We start from the raw sequence: 18,173 nt of genomic DNA on the forward strand, positions 1-18,173 counted from the left end.
TCCATACAAATTTTAGGATTATTTGTTCTAGCTCTGTGAAGAATGCTGGTGTTACTTTGATAAGGATTGCGTTGAATATGTAGATTGCTTTGGGTAGTACCGACATTGTAACAACATTTGTTCTTCCTATCCAGGAGCATGGAATCTTTTTCCATTTATTTGTGTCTTCTTCAATTTCTTTCATAAGCTATTTATAGTTTTGAGTGTATGGATTTTTCACCTCTTTGGTTAGATTTGTTCCTAGGTATTTTATGGTTTTTGGTACAACTGTAAATGGGATCGATTCCTTGATTTCTCTGTCACTTCATTGTGTATAGGAAAGCAATCAATTTCTGTGCATCGATTTTATATCCTGCAACTTTGCTGAATTCATGAATCAGTTATAGCAGTTTTTTGGTGGAATCTTTTGGGTTTTCCATATAGAGTATCAAGTCATTTGCAAAGAGTGAGAGTTTGACCTCCTCCTGGCTGATTTGGATGCCTTTTATTTCTTTGTGTTGTCTGCATGCAGAGGCTAAGACTTCCAATACTATGTTGAGCAACAGTGGTGAGAGTGGACATCCCTGTCTTGTTCCTGACCCTAGGGGGAAAGCTCTCAGTTTTTCCCCATTGAGGATGATATTAGCGTTGGGTCATTCATATATGGCTTTTATGATCTCGAGGTATGATCCTTCTATCCCTACTTTCTTGAGGGTTTTTATCAAGAAAGGATGCTGTATTTTGTGAAATGCTTTCTCAACATCTATTGAGAGGATCACATGGTTCTTGTCCTTTCTTTTATTGATGTAATGAATCACGTTAATTGTTTTGCAGATATTGAACCAGCCCTCTATCCCAGGTATAAATCCCTCTTGGTCATGGTGAATTACTTTTTTAATGTATTGTTGGATCCAGTTGGCTAATATCTTGTTGAGGATTTTTGCATCCATGTTCATCAGGGAAATTGGTCTATAGTTCTCCTTTTTGGTGGGTTTCTATCTGGTTTTGGAAACAAGGTAATGCTGGCTTCATAGAAAGAGTTTGGAAGTTTTCCTTCCATTTCTATTTTTTTGGAACAGTTTTAAGAGAATAGGTGTTAACTCTTCCTTAAATGTCTGGTAGAATTCCCCTGGAAAGCCATCTGGCCCTGGACTCTTTTTTTTTCGGCAGATTTTTTATTACTAATTCTATTTCCTTACTGGTTATGGGTCCGTTCAAATTTTCTATTTCTTCCTGTTTCAGTTCGGGTAGTGTATACGTTTCTAGGAATTTGTCCATTTCTTCCAGATTGCCCATTTTATTGCATATAATTTCTCATAATATTCTCTTAGCATTGTTTTTATTTCTGTTGTGTTGGTTGTGATCTCTCCTCTTTCATTCTTGATTTTACTTATTTGGGTCCTTTTTCTTCTTGATCAAACTGGCTAGTGGTTTATCAATTTTGTTAATTCTTTCAAAGAACCAGCTTCTGGTTTCATTGATCTGTTCTACTGTTGTTTTGGTTTCAATAGCATTAATTTCTGCTTTAATCTTTATTATTTCCTGTCTTCTGATGGTTTTGGGTTTTATTTGCTGTTCTTTTTCCAGCTCCTTAAGGCATATGGATAGGTTGTTTACCTGAGATCTTTCTTCCTTCTTTAGGAAGGCCTGGATTGCTATATACTTTCCTCTTATGACAGCCTTTGCTGTGTCCCAGAGGTCTTGGGATGTGGTGTTATCATTTTCATTGACTTCCATATACTTTTTAATTTCCTCTTTAACTGCTTGGTTAGCCCATTCATTCTTTAGTAGGACATTCTTCAGTCTTCAAGTATTTGTTACCTTTCCACATTTTTTCTTGTGGTTGATGTCGAGTTTCATAGTGTTGAGGTCTGAAAATAGGCACGGTAGAATCCCAATCTTTTTTTATTTACTTAGGGCTCATTTGTTTCCCAGTACATCATCCATTCTGGAGAACGTTCCATGTGCACTGGAGAAGAATGTGTATTTTGTTGCTTTAGGATGAAATGTTCTGAATATATCTGTTAAGTCCATCTGGTCCAATGTGTCTTTCATTGCCAATGTTTCCTTGTTGATTTTTTGATTAGATGATCTGTCTATTGCTGTGAGTGGGATGTTGATGTCTCCTACTATTATGGTATTACTATCGATGAGTTTCTTTATGTTTGTGATTAATTGATTTATATATTTGGGTGCTCTCACATTTGGCACATAAATGTTTACAATTGTTAGGTATTCTTGGTGGATAGACCCCCTTGATTGTGATATAATGCCCTTCTGCATCTCTTGATACAGTCTTTATTTTAAGTCTAGATTGTCTGATATAAGTATGGCTACTCTGGCTTTCTTTTGTTGACCATTAGAATGATAGATGGTTCTCCATCCCCTGGTTTTCAATCTGAAGGTGTCTTTAGGTCTAAAGTGTGTCTCTTATAAACAGCATATAGATGGATCTTTATCCATTCTGTTACCCTATGCCCTTTGATTGGAGTATTGAGTCCATTGACGTTTAGAGTGAGTACTGAAAGATATGAATTTATTGCCATTATGATGTTTGTAGAGTTGGAGTTTATGGTGGTGTTCTCTGGTCCTTTCTTATCTTTTGTTGCTTTTGATATATATATATATATATATATATAAAATCTTTTCTCCCCTCAGAGAGTTCCCCTTAAAATTTGTTGCAGGACTGGTTTAGTGGTCACATACTCCTTTAATTTTTGTTTGTCTGGGAAACTTTTTATCTCTCCTTCTATTTTGAATGACAGCCTTGCTGGATAAAGAATTCTTGGCTGCATATTTTTTTTGATTCAGCACACTGAATATATCTGCCACTCTTTTCTGGCCTGCCAAGTTTCTGTGGATAGGTCTGCTGCAAACCTGATCTGTTTTCCCTTGTAGGTTAGGAACTTTCTTTCCCTTGCTGCTTTCATGATTCTCTCTTTGCCTGAGTATTTTATGAATTTGACTATGATATGCATTGTTGATGGTAGGTTTTTGTTGAATCTAATGGGGTCCTCTGTGTTTCCTGGATTTTGAGGTCTGTGTCTTTCCACAGGTTAGGAAAGTTTTCTGGTATGATTTGCTCACATAACACTTCTACCCTTATTTCTCTCTCTTCCTCTTCTGGGACCCCTATGATTCTGATGTCGTTCCTTTTTAATGAGTCACTGATTTCTCTAATTCTTTTTTTTTTTTAATTTTTTTTCAACGTTTATTTATTTTTGGGACAGAGAGAGACAGAGCATGAACGGGGGAGGGGCAGAGAGAGAGGGAGACACAGAATCGGAAACAGGCTCCAGGCTCTGAGCCATCAGCCCAGAGCCCGACGCGGGGCTGGAATTCACGGACTGCGAGATCGTGACCTGGCTGAAGTTGGACGCTTAACCGACTGCGCCACCCAGGTGCCCCTGATTTCTCTAATTCTTAAACCGTGCTCTTTTGCCTTAATCTCACTCTTTTTTTCTGCTTCGTTATTCTCTATAACTTTGTCCTCTATATCGTTGATTCTCTGTTCTGCCTCGTCCATCCTTGCAGCCAATGCATCCGTCTGTGATTGCAGCTCAGTTATAGCATTTTTAATTTCATTCTGGCTATTTTTACTTCCTTTATCTCTGCAGAAAGGGATTCTAATCTATTTTCGACTCCAGCTAGTATTCTTATTATCGTGATTCTAAATTCTGGTTCAGACATCCTGCTTGTAACTGTGTTGGTTAAATCCCTGGCTGTCGTTTCTTCATGTTCTTTCTTTTGGGGTGAATTCCTTCGTTTTGTAATTTTGAAGGGAGAAAAGGAATTAATGAGGTAAAAAAATTGAAATTAAAAAATTAAAATAAAAAATATTAAAATTAAAAATTAAACACACACACATACAAAAATTGAATAGATGATGCCAGATCCTAGGTGTGTTTTTGTCTGTGTGTTGAAAGTGGTTTGACAGATTAGAGAAACAAAAAAAAAAGGGGGGGGAAGGGAATCGTTAGAGAATTTGAAAAAATGAAAACACTAAAGTAGACTAAAATAAGATGATGTGGGTAAAATAGAATTTAAAAAAATATACAAAAAAGTAGGGAATATAGCAGAAAAAATAAAGACAAATATTTTTAACTAGAATTTTTTTCATTTACTGTATTTAAGAAAGAAGAAATGAAAAAGAGAAAAAGATACAAAAAGAAAAAAAGAAAAGAAAAGAAAGAAAGAAATCCTTTGAAAATTTGAAAAAGTGATGGAATGGAATAAAATGATGGGAGTAAGGTAGAATTTGAAAAAGTTTACATAAAAGCAAAAAATATATAGTAATAAAAATTAAATAAAATATTTTTAAGAGAAATTGAAAGTAAAAATGAAGTTTTTCTCTTTCTGCATTCAAGAAAAAGAAAAGAAATGAAAAAGAAGAAAGAAAAAGAAAAAAAGGATATTGTTTGAAATTTGAAAAGGTGAGTACATTGAAGTAGACTAAAATAAAATGAAGGAAGTAAAGTAGAATTTTGAAAAATTTACACAAAAGTAAAGTATATAGTTATAAAAATTAAAGGCAGATATTTTTAATAAAAATTGTTAATAAAAATGAGTTTTTTCTCTTTCTGTATTCAAGAAAAAGAAAAGAATTTTAAAAGAGAAAAAGGAAAGAGAAAAAATTTGAATAAATGAACCTGCTAACAGATTGAAGTAGGACTGAAATTGCTTCATTTTCCCCAAGAGATCAGTCCATGTAGCTCTTTATAGTCCATAAATTAAGCCGGCGGTGAGGTTTGTGTCCTTGAAGAGCAAAGTTGGCCCAGTTGGGCGGAGCTCGGTGTAACAGCTCTGCTCTCCACTAGATGGTGCTATTAGCCTACTGGGGTGGATTGTTGTGGTGCTAGTACCTGCACATGCGCATGCATGGCAGTGGTGAAAATGGCTTTGCCCAGCTACCCAGTCTGTTCTCCCAGATCAACAATCGCGCACTGGTCCTCCGTCTTCAGTTCTCATCCACTCCCCGCTTTTCTACTCTCTGTGACCAGGCCCCAGGCAGTACCTCTCTCCCAAGTTTTGCCTCAGATGTGGCTGTTTTCCCTGGCCCCTTACTTCCAAAGGACTGTGGCTTTGACCCATTCTGCCCCTCTGCAGGAGGGTCTCACCGAGCAATGGCCGAATGTTGGCTGCACCCAGGAACGCCCACTGGACCCTGTTGTTGCCAGTGCCCTGAGACTGCGGCCAGGTACCAGCCTGCCCCAGAAAAAGTTCATGAGACAGTGTAGCAGCAGTGTTTCAGGGATTATGGAAAATCACAACACACATCTAACACCAGGCTTCACCCTCAACAACCTTGCCCTAGCACAAGCGAATGTGGCTGCCTTCCGGGGTCTTCTGGGACCAGGTGGCTTCAACGGTCTCTACCAAATGTCCTTCCAGCAGTGGAACCACTTTTCCCTGTGTGGCCCTAGAACCTCCTGGACTCCACTCTGTTCCTGGGGATTCACCTTTCCCACCAGAGCACCACTAGGTATCAAGTTGCCGAGTTGCAGCCTTTGCGCTCCCCTTGTTTACAGTCTTAATGGAATTTAAACCCTCTCCTTTCTCCTTTCCCCTTTCCCCTTTCCCCTTTCTCCTTTCTCCCTTTTTAGTTTAGCCCTTGTGGCTGTTTCCAATTTTCCACTTTCTCTCCAGCTGCTTTTGGGTAGGGATGCTTTTCCCGTATGCTCCCCTTCTCCCCAGTGTCCATCCTCTCTGCCTGGAAAAGGGTTCCCTACCTTTTGAGGCTTCTTGCTCCCCAAGTTCAGCTCTTTGTGTCACGTACCTGCTGAATTCTGTGGTTCAGGTTGTGCAGATTGTTGTGTTAATCTTCCAATCAGTTTTCTATGTGTGTAGGATGGTTTCGTGTTGGTCTGGCTGTATTTCGTGGACGCAAGACACACAGAAAGCTTCCATGCTGTTCTGCCATCTTGGCTGCTCCTGGTAAATGTTAAAGTATAGCTTCCCTTGGAGCCCAGAAACAGGGTCCAAAAGCATTAAAAGTTGAAAATTTCTTTTAGCACTCTTAAGGAGGATGAATTTGAGTGGTGGAAGTGATTATACAAGAGGTCCCTCAGAGTGACATTTAATCACACCATTAAAGTGTCATGGTTAGCCAGAATACTTGGAGGTTATGGTGGTACTTTTTAAATTAGCTCAGATTTGTGTTTAACTAAAATTTAACTAAAATCTTGTTTTACTTGAAAACTTATAAAAATGCATTAACATATTTCTTAGGTTACTCAAGATAGTCTGGTGACTATGACTGAATTGTTGCTGATTTTTCAAGACCTTGGAGTCATTATTCTAAGCATCAGTTTCCAGGGAAAACTTCAAGTAGCAGATGCTAGAAACAAGTAAGCCAACTCTGTTGTGTACTGAGTCCAAAATATAAACTGAAAGGTAGTTGATCTTTCTTTTGTTATTACTAAATCATTGATGTCCAATGTGTTGTTTTTGTGTTTTCCTTAAATATAATTTTATTATACCTGCAATAGTGTAGTTTTGTATTATGATAACCTTATTTCTCAGGTGCAATTTTATGACAGCTGATCCTAATAGTGATTTTAGGCTTCATATACTTTATTTATAAGTTTTACATTTCTTAAATATCTTGTAAGACTGCCGATGACAAAAATATAGCCACATAGTGGAAATTGCCTATAGAAAGACAATTTGTGCTTTGCCATCCAGCATTATCTTTGTGTGCATAATATAGTTTTCTGGTACATAATAATCACTCAATAAATGTCATTGAAAACTTGAATGAATTAGTGACCAGGTTCAATTTGAATTTGCAGGTTAGTGTTTCTCTCTGGAAATTTATCAAATCAACATCTTTATATGAAACAGGACAAGAATGACTTTCTTATTAGTTGTTGAAAGAAAGGCTATTTGAACAACATTACCCACTGACTTCTCATTTGATTGCAGCTTCCAGAATGGATTTAAAAAGTGCACATTTATCAGATTAAGCAACATGGAGAACCAGAAGTCTTCATTTCACTCCTGAGCAATTATAATGTGTGCTTGGAAGAAATGACTATAAATTTAGCTGAATGGGGCTTATTCTCCCAAAGCCAAAGGTCTAGCTTGAATCAGCTGAGCAACAGAGATGGGAGAAGCTTTTAAAACACAAGTGCTGCATTAATGTAATCTGGACAATCATCTGTCATCTGGGGACAATTTATTCAGAAAAAAATACTTTATTTACTAAAACTGTTGTCCTTACTTATGTTTCACCCCCAAATGTATAGAGGTTAATTAGTTACTACAGATTTCTTCCAGTAGGGAAACTGAGGGCCTATCTGCTAGTTTTTCTTCTACTCTGTGGTTCCTGAAAACCTTTTGAAGATAAATTTACAGTCTGGGAAGCAGTGGAAATGTAGTTTTGTTAGTGTGTGAAGCAACATGACAACTTTTGGAGTTTGAAGTTGTAATGTTGGACAAATGAATAAAGTACTGTGCCAAAGATGGCCGATGGGACTAAAACAAGCTCTGGTCTCTAGCTTAGAGACCCCTCTTTGGGGTTCTTCTTGCCCTGTTTGCCCAACGTGCAAAAAACTCGCCACCTATATGGAAGCTGACAATTATAAATTACCCTTCCCACTTGCATTCGGTGCTCAGACCTCTGGAGAAACAGTCTCCTCTGAGCCCACTGATGTTAAATAAATCTCCAATCCACCAAGATCTCTGAGTGCCACTTGGTTTTTCTGCCAGTGTTCCAGCCTGGTTCCATAACATATTTGGTTCCCTGACAGGAAAACCCAACCACACTGGCCCATTGTTGCCTCCAGTTTGGAAGAATGGCGAGGTGGTGATGGAGCGAGGAATCGCAAAGGAAAAGGTGTGCCCTGCCTGAATTTCAGCAGTCTCCTGTTTGGTTGCCTGGGGCTGGCCCCACTCTGTCGTTCCTGCCTGACTCAAAAAGACCTGATAGGTGAGGACCTGGAACCGACATCAGAACCGGTAAGGCCAGGGCCCCAAAGCAGACAGGCCCACCCAAAAGGGTGGAAGGGGGACCTGATCACTCTCTGGAGACCTTAGTGGTCTCACAGGTAGAAAATTTTGCAGGAGGGAATATAATAGCCTCTGGTGTGTGTGTGTGTGTGTGTGTGTGTGTGTGTGTGAATGTGTGGCTCACTCAGGCTTGCCAGTCGAGTTTGAGTTTGTGGCTCCACGGACGGCACTCTTAAGGTCCCCAAAAGTTTATGGAGTATGAGTGGGCTCTCATGCATCACGGTGAAAGCATACAGTCTAGGGTGGCATCAGATTAGATTCCAGTTGCAAGCCACAAAGCTGAATCCACTACAGCCAAGCCTCACCTAAAGTTTCCCTCGGGAACATGACCAGTGGAGTATCTGATTGGTCCTCTCATCCAAGGGGATAAACTCCCTTCGTCTCTCTCTGTGACACCAAACATGAGAAAGGAATTAATAATGAGATCAAAACAGAGTAAGCCTACAATTTTAGAGTTCATGCTCAAAAATTTTTAAAAGGAATTTCAGGTAAAAATGACACCCAGGAAGTTAAGGACATTTTGTGAACCAGAAAGGCCCATATTCAATGTAGGATGCCCCCTGGAAGGGACATTAGATGCTCAAATAGTGCAGCGGGTTTGGCTGATAGTCACTGGGAACCCAGGTCACCCTGATCAATTTCCATACTTTGACTCCTGGCTTGCAATTGCCTGAAATCCTCCGCCTTGGATGTGATTGGTCCATAGCAAGCAGAGCCAAGCAAAGGTTTTAGCCGCTTTATCTGGAGACTCACCCAGGGAGCCAAAGAAGCAACCCACCACTCCCCTAGTGTTTGCAGGGGACCCTGAGGAAGATCTTGTCTTTCTGACACCTTATGATTCACCTCCACCACTGCCACCCATCTCTCCTCCCCTCCCAGACCCAGAGAACCCTCCCCTACAAGGGCCAGCAGCCATACTGTGCCCCAGACTCAGACTAACACTCTCCAAATGCCTATAAGGGAGACAAGAGAACTTGAAAGGCAGAATGAGGATGGAACAGTCCAGCCCAGCCATTCATGATGTATTATCAACCTTTCTCTAAAACCGACCTCCTCAATTGGAAACACAACACTCCATCATACTCTGAAAAGCCACAAGCAATGGTTGACTTGATGGAGTCCCTCTTCCAGACCCACTGGCCGACTTGGGAAGATTGTCAGCAGTTACTCCATACTCTAATACAGAAGAAAGAAGAAGAAGAATGAGAGAATCATGACAGTATCTAGAAGATCACGCACCTCTGAGGATCAATGACCCTGCTGTCTTGGCTCAAGCTGCCACACCTACCAACGTGGGATTTCACCACAAAAGAAGGACAAGCCCAGATCTGACAATACCAGGAATCCCTTTTGGAGAATCTGAGCTGGAGGCAAAAAGCCCATGAACATGACTAAATATTGTCAGTCACACAGCAGCCTGGTGAGTCTCCTAGAGACTACTATGAAAGACTATGTGAAGCATACCATGTATACACCCCATTTGACCCTGAGGCACCAGAAAGTCAACAGATGGTAAATACCTCTTTTGTGGCACAAGCTGCCCAAGATATCAGAAGAAAACTCCAGAAGTTGGAGGGCTTTGCCAGGATGAATATCATTCAACTGACAGAGGTCACCAATAAAGTTTTCATAAACAGAGAATTTGCAGCTGAAAGAGAAGTGCAGAGAAGACTAAAAAAGAAAGCCACTCTTCTCGCAGCAGCACTAAAGGAAACAGACACTCCAAGGACATGAAGACTCCAACAATCAAAAGGGGGAAGCCTAGAGCCCCCTTAGCAAAGGACAAAAAGAGCCCATGGTCGGAATGAAAGAAGGGGCTGAACAATAACTTTCATGGTTGACACTGGGGCTGAACACTCAGTTGTTACTTCCCCGGGAGACCCTTTCAGCCAAAAGATGACAACCATACTTGGGGCTCCTTGGACATGGACAATACAACAGCCCTTCTGTCAAGCTCGACAATGTGAACTTGGGGGTCACAAAGTCTGGCATGAGTTCCTCTACTTACCTGAGTGTCTGATTCCTCTCCTGGGCTGAAATCTGATCTCCAAACTTGGGGCCCAGATAACTTTTGAACCCACTGGACACACTAGCCTCCAATTAAACCCAAGTCCAAAGGAAACCCTGGGGCTTGGCAATTACCCTGCCAAGGGAAGAAGAATGGAGACTATTCCCAGGCCCAAACCTTCAGCCCCTCAGAATTCAGGCTTACATTCCCCTCTGTATGGGCTGAAGATAACCTACCTGGACTATCTTGGAGTCAGACCCCCATAATTGTTGACCTGATCCCTGGAGCCCAACCTCAGAGACAAAGGCAATACCCCCTTCCACTTGAGGGTAGAATGGGTATACAAGAGCACCTGACCAAGCTCAGAGAAGCAGGTATTCTAATTGAGTGTCAATCGGCTTGGAATACTTGCTCTTGCCAGTCAAGAAGCCAGGAGGAAGATACCAACCATTACAGGATTTGAGGGCCACTAACAAAGTGACTGTTTCCTTACACCCAGGGGTTCCGAACCTGTATACTCTCCTCAGCCAAATTCCAGGGTGAGCCAGATGGTTTACATGCCTCAACCTAAAAGATCCTTTCTTCTGCTTCCATCTGGCTCCTCAAAATCCACCATTGTTTGCCTTTGAATGGACTGAGCCGGTTACAGGGTGCCAGATGCAGCTGACCTGGACGCGACTTCCCCAAGCTTCAAGAACTCGCCCACTCTTTTTGGGGAAGCACTAGCTGCAGACCTCGCTGACTTTCCAAGGGAAACGACAGGGTATGTCCTCCTCCAATATGTAGACGACCTCCTCCTTGCCAGTGACACCTACAAAGACTGTATGAAAGGTACCAAGGCCCTCCTGAAGGTCCTATCCTACTCAGTACACCAGGCCTTTTGGAAAAAGACAGATTTGTCAGCAGCAGGTCTGATACTTAGGCTTCCTCCTCACAAAAGGAAAAAGAGAACTAGTACCAGAAAGGAAGAAGGCTATCATGACACTGCCACAGCCCCAAACAAAATGAGGCTTGTGTGAATTTTTAGGGGCTGCAGTGTTCTGTCATAGTTGGATTCCCAGATTCTCAGCCATAGCGAGGCCCCTCTATGACCTGTTGGGAGGGCCAGACCGGGAGCCCCTCGTGTGGACTGAGGAGGCAAGGGCTGCTTTCACAGAAATAAAGTTGGCTCTGGGAAGAGCCCCAGCTTTGGATTTGCTTGACATAGAAAGGCCCTTTAGCCTCTTTGTACATGAAAATGACAACATAGCCCTTGGAGTGCTCACTCAGAGCATGGGGCCTTGGCAACAGCCAGTAGCCTACCTGTCAAAAAAATTTGATCCTGTGGCTGCAGGATGGCCACCGTGCCTCAGAGCGCTGGCAGCCACAGTCCTGCTCATCAAGAAGGCAAACAAACTCCCACTGGGGCAAACATTTAATGTTAAGGTCCCACACGTGGTCATGTCCCTCACAAGCACCCAAATATATTGTTTCCTCTTCAATTCTCGGCTGACACAATACCAAGGCCTTCTCTTCGAAAACCCAAGGGTCACTATTGAAACAGTAAGAACACTAAACCCGGCCACCTTTATTCCCACGGAGGAGAGAGAACCTGACCATGACTGTTCTGAAGTAGTGGATGCAGTCTCTGCCAGCCACCCAGACCTCTAAGACTAAGCTATAACAAGCCCGGAGATCACCCTGTTCAGCCATGGGGGCAACTATTTATTAGAGGGCAGCTGAAGAGCAGGATATGCGGTAACAACAACCACTGAAGTTCTGGAAGCCAAGGCATTGCGGGAAGGATGGTTGGCACAATGAGCTGAACTGTATGCCTTAACCCAAGCCCTCATCCTTAGCAAAGGTAAATGAGTTAACATCTATACTGATTCTCGGTACATCTTTGCTACTGTGCATGTACACAAGGCCATCTATAAAGAAAGAGGCCTCCTTACTGCTGCAGGGAAAACTATCAAAATCAAGGAAAAAATGTTAAACTTCTTGAGGCCGTATGGCTGCCAGACAAGGTAGCTATTCTACACTGTAAGGGACATCAGAAAGAAGACGACCCCAATTTCCTTAAGGACCCCTGTTCACCACTTTCTGCCAGGAGACTCTGTGTGGGTCAAAGATTGGAAGAGGGACCTCTTAAGCCACAGTGGACTGGGCCTCATATTGTTATTCTAACAACTCCTACAGCCCTTAAAGTTTCAGGTATCACACCATGGGTCCATCACTCCAGAGCTAAGAAAGCCAACTCAGAGGAACCCTCAACCTGGAGAAGTGATCCAGATCCAGTCAACCCACTTAAACTGACCCTCAAAGGCGGCACTTGCCCCCGAGACCTCCAGCCTTGCTCCAGCCACACTCCAGAAGCTGGCTGGCCTGCTAATGGCAGAAGCTTGAGGAATGAACCAACGCATGAACCAAGCCCAGGGGTTTGGATGCAACTCTGCCAGCCCATGCTCCTTACTGATGTCATAGCCCTGATCTTACTTCTTACTGTTGTGCTGATAGAGACTGCACCAACAACCTGAACATGGGACAAAAGATGCATGCTGGGTCTCACATACCTCCTCTGGATGGGAGGATTATTAAGTATTGCCTGTATATTATGATAACCTCTCTCACCCTCACAACTGCCACTTACCCACTTTGCCCCCAGGATTGTTGTATGACAATAAGGGGGTCAAGGGCATTCAGCACCTTCATCTCCCTCCAGATAGTTTGCTACAAGGGAAAAACACCCACTCTCTGTCAGTACTCCAGTGCCCCAAGGACTAAGTATTGGACCATAGAGTTAACCCAAAATATCATGAACCCTTGTCACAACAAAGGCCTCCAGAGAGGGAAGGGAGCTTGCTACACTTACCTTCTTCAATGGAGGAATCTCAGGCATGGGAGGGGCGCAAGATAAGGCCCTTCAAAAAGTTATAAAGGATACCCAGGATAGGGTAATACAAGCCGTAAAGGTGACCACTCCCCTGACAGCCTACCAGGGTTTGAACCTTTCAGCCCTCAATCAGATGCTTATCAATTCCCCGCTCCAGTGTTGGGCCAACATTACTCTACAAGCCCTCCATAAAATAGATAATCACACCCAAACCTGCTGGATGTGCTTGCCCCTCAGCCAAAGGGCTTACTTAGCCACTCCCATCCCTTTGACCTGGGAGGCTCCTGAAAATCTCAAAACCCCCACTGGGGTCTGCCTCAAATGCTGACTAATCTGTACAGTCCCTGAAGGTATGAACAGTACCTCTCTATGTGGAAGAAATATAACCTTAAAGAGGAATACAACCCTATGTTCAACCCCTGGGGTGTTCTATCTGTGTTCTAATTTGGCCTACCGATGCCTAGAGGTCAACTGGACTCAGATATGTTATTCCATCTTCCTAATCCCAGAGATATCTGTATACACTGAAGATCAGTTCCTAACAGCCTTTAACCCCAAGTCCTGGGCTAAATGGGCAATCCTGCTACCCGTTCTGAAAGGCGCAGGAATTGCAACAAAAATAGGAGCCGGAATAGGAACTTAGATTCATCCATAGGACTATATCATAGACTATCTCAAGAGCTAAATGAAGACATGGAATGAATGGCAGATTCTCTGGTAACCTTACCAAGCCAAATTAACCCTCTGGTGGCAATGACGCTCTAAAATAGGCGAGCCCTCGACCTCCTCACTTCAGAAAAAGGAGGGACTTGCATCTTTCTGGGGAGGAATGTTGCTATTTTGTAAACTAAGGTTAAGGAACTCAAGGAAATAATTAAATGTAGACAACAGGAAAGTCTCAAGCAATGGAAAGGATGGGATCTCAAGGATTGGGCATCCTGGCTTCCTGCTCTAGTGGGGCCCCTCTCCATAATTTTACTTGTATCCATCAGCCCCTGTATACTGAATGCCATGGTATGTTTTATTGAAAACACTGTTGCTCACCAAACTACAGCACATATCTTAGCCTTCTGAGAGCACCAACCTGTAAAACTGAAAGGTGATGCCTACTAAAAGTTTTTTTTTAAAGGCATCAAAGGGGGGAATGTAGGAGAAGTGAATAAAGTACTGCACCAAAGATGGCCAAGGGGGCTAAAACAAGCTCTGGTGTCTAGCTTAGAGACCCCTCTTCTGGCTTCTTCTTGCCCTGTTTGCTCCACGTGCAAAAACCCGCCACCTATATGGAAGCTGACAATTATAAATCACCCTCCCCACTTGCATTTGGCGCTCAGATCTTTGGAGAAATGGTCTCCTCTGAGCCTGCTGGTGTTAAATAAATCTCCAATCCACCAAGATCGCAGAGTGCTGCTTGGTTTTTCTGCCAGCGTTCCAGCCTGGTTCCATAACAGTAACAACTTAAAACTTGTGAAAGTCTTAAAATGCTACTCAATCCCATCTCCATTCTTTTTGTGTCTCTTGCCAGCTGCATTTTTTAGTCACTAATTCATGCAGTATGGTTTGCAAGGAACTTTAAAAGCAATATTTTCCCTGCTGCTATGCCTTGCATTTTCATTTGTGGCCTAAATGATCTATGTAGGACATATTTACTTTGAGATTTTGGTTTGGCTCAAAAAATGCCAAGTGATACAACTCAGACAATGAGTCCATTGATTTCAGCAATGGAACATTTGAGTGTAGAATAATGTACAAGCAAGCTGTACAAAAAATTATTCCATTTGTATTTGCAAATCTAATGACCCTAATATTCTTCCATGTCTAAAAGGCAGGTATCAAGTTGAATATTTTCTGAATTTTTATTTTTGTCTTTAGCATCTTCCTGAAAGAAATAAAAATAAAACCAGAGTGTAAGTTTTATCTTTGATGGTTCTAGTTCTTTTTTTCCAGCTGCCCCCTCTGTTTCCTGATTTTTTTTCTAATCCTTGTTGAAAGGAAATATTTGTGAATGTGAGACCTTATGTTTGCATTTTAGGTAGCCCTAATCTCTCATTGTAGACAGGCAGTTTCTAGAGCTTTAAAAACTTTTAATAAATGAAGGAAGAAGTTATGGATATGTTGGAGTATTTTTTTTATTAAGTAATCTCCCTGTATTTTTGAAGCTATATTCTGTAAGGCCTAGACCAATAGAACCCACTTATAACCTATGCAATAATTTTGTGTACCCCACACTAAGGTCATTCTCCACATTTCTTGTCTTTTGGGGAGAACACACACAAATAATTTCAACTCGTTGGAATAAATGAATATAAAACAATACACAACGTTTTTCTGTAGGAGTGTATTTTTATGAATACAAGATATGTATCATAAGAATTTTACAATTGCAGGTATGAACTTACAGTGATTGAACATACTTTTACAGTTTATATACTTATTTTAAGAGAAACAGAAAGTGTGAGTGGGGCAGGGGCAGAGAGAGAGGGAAAGAGGGAGAATCCCAAGCAGGGTCTGTGTAGTCAGTGCACAGGGCCTTATGCAAGGTATGAACTCATGAAATAGTGAGTTCATGACCTGAGCTGAAATCAAGAGTTGGGCACTTAACCAACTGAGCTACTCAGGTGCCCCAATTGAACTTACTTTTAAATAAGTGTGATTTATTTGTGGATTTCTATGGTTTACATTCTCCCACACTGAGTAATTTAAAGCTACCAAAGAAAAGTCACTGAGGGAGGAATTGGTAACGTATGCATTCAGTGGGATGTCTTAGACCTGTAAGAGCTGTCTTCAGCACACCATTGATACTTTGCCATCTTATGTTATCCTCTTTTGAGATACATAATAGAAGATAATTCCACAAAAGATCATTATTTAAAGAAAATAAATTTGCTAAGAGTGCATGTAAAAATTATATTAAGGAATTTTGGGGTAACATTGATGAGGTATTTCCTCAGACCTCTTGAATCACATTATGTTAATCAACTCCTCTTCAGCCCATCAGTAATAGTACCCTACTATAATGTGGCGTGTAGGGACTAACTGATTTGCTATTTATAAATCAATGTCACTAAAGACCTGAAGTTCCGGATGTATTTTATGTCTTTCTTTCTACATTCAACTTATATAAGGAATCAGAAGTTCATGAACTTGTTTTTGTATTATTTCATTCTTTTTCATCCTGCAACTTCAATTATTGCTACATATATTTATCTTTGGCTTAACTTCCTCATTACTTCTTGCTGTTGATATATTCTTATACTTCTACTGTCTTCTTTGTCTCCACATGCCAAAATGTGCAATTAGAAATGGAAGTCTAATGGGTCTGAATCAGAGGTCCAGCTAATATCAGATTATTGGAATTTTCCAAGGTACTTGTTGAGTCAAATATAATTTAGGAATTGAATTCTATAGTGACTCAGTGACCTGGCTTGTTGAAAGATACGTGAACAGAGAAACTGAAATATTAGCAGAATAAAGGTTCTTGGTATGCACTCACCACTATGTATATGTTAATTAAAATAACATAAATTACAGTGGAATTCTTACTATGCATATATGAATTAAAATGACATGAATTACAGTGTAATTATTCATAAAGGCCCTGATAAAATAGTATCAATATCTAATATAGGGAAAATACTAAGCCTAATGAATGATTTAATGACAGAATTATTTGTGGGAGAAAGAGACCTTTTTCCTTTAATCTTTTCATAATTCTTAAGCTTCTGAGTGCAGGTGTTTAAATCCCAAGTGCCTATTTCTAACTTAGATTGAGTTGAATAGTATTTGGGAGTTTTTCAGGAAATGGTAAAAAAAATTCAGAATATGATCCTTTACAAAATAGAGAAGGTGAGTTCGTCTTCAGTAATTCCTCTCTTTTCAGATATTCCTCTTTCCTGTTTTTGACAACTTGTCCCATCATATACCAGTTTCTCAGTGATATTCCTATCCTTTACATTAAGGGTTGCTGTCAGACCTGTCATCAGAGAATTTTGATATAGGGAAGTGATATTGCCTTACTCTGAAGTGTTCAAACTCTATTTTTCATAAAACCTATCAGACCATTATCTATTTCTCAAAGTGCTGTTCTCTGGGATCAGCTAATCCTATAGACACAGGGAGGAAAATATGAAGGGGCCACTGATTCTACAACAATCCTTTCCTTATTCTTTTTTATAGTAAAATACGAATAACATAAAATTTACCATTTTAGCCATCTTTGAATTTATGAGTCTATGGCATTAAATGCATTTACAATGTAGATAATTTTGCTATGACATCATCTTTATCAGGTCAAAACATTTATATCACCTGAAACAGGATCTCTGTAACTTTAAGCAATTCTCATTCCCCGTTCTCCGCACCCTCAGAAAACTACTAATCTCCTTTCTGTATCTATGGATTTACAGAATCCTACATTATGTGACCTTTACTTTCTGGATTTTCTCACTTGCCATTATGTTTTCAAAGTTCATCCATGATTTATTTTTTATTTATTTTATATTTTGTTATTTGTTAAATATTTTAATTTTTTATTTAAATTCTAGTTAGTTAACATATAGTATAATATTAGTTTCATAAATATAATTTAGTGATTCATCGCTTACATATAACACCCAATGCTCATAACAAATGCCCTCTTTAATACCAACAACCCATTTAGCACATTCCTCTTCCCACCTCTCCTCCAGCAACCTGAGGGTTGTTCTCTATATTAAGAATCACTTAGGGTTTGCCTCTCTCTCTCTCTCTCTCTTTTTTGCTTTCCCTTATGTTCATTTGTTTTGTTTCTTAAATTCCACATATGAGTGAAATCATATGATCTTTGTCTTTCTCTGAGTGATTTCACTTAGCATAATACCCCTAGCTCCATCCATGTCATTGCAAATGGTAAGATTTCATTCTTTTTGATGACTAATATTCCAGTGTGTGTGTGTGTGTGTGTGTGTGTGTGTGTGTACTACCTCTTCTTTATCCATTCAACAGTTGATGGAGATTTGGGCTCTCTCCATAGTTTGTCTATTGATGATACTACTGTTATAAACATTGGGATGCATGTAGCCCTTTGAATCAGTATTTTTGAATACTTTGGGTAAATAGTCAGTAGCACAATTGCTGAGCCCTGTATTTCACTTTTTGAGGAACCTCCATACTGTTTTTTTTGAGAGTGGCTGCACCAGTTTGCATTCCCACCAAAACTGTAAGAGTCTTCCACTTTCTCCACATCCTTGCCAACACCTCTTGTTTCCTGCATTGTTACCTTTAACCATTCTGACAGGAGTGAGGTAATATCTCATAGTAGTTTTGAGT

Source organism: Lynx rufus, unplaced genomic scaffold, assembly GCF_022079265.1.
Source record: "Lynx rufus isolate CCGP_SWC_20201006 ecotype Redwood Valley unplaced genomic scaffold, mLynRuf1.p SCAF_14, whole genome shotgun sequence".
In the NCBI taxonomy this organism is placed as follows: Eukaryota; Metazoa; Chordata; class Mammalia; order Carnivora; family Felidae; genus Lynx; species Lynx rufus.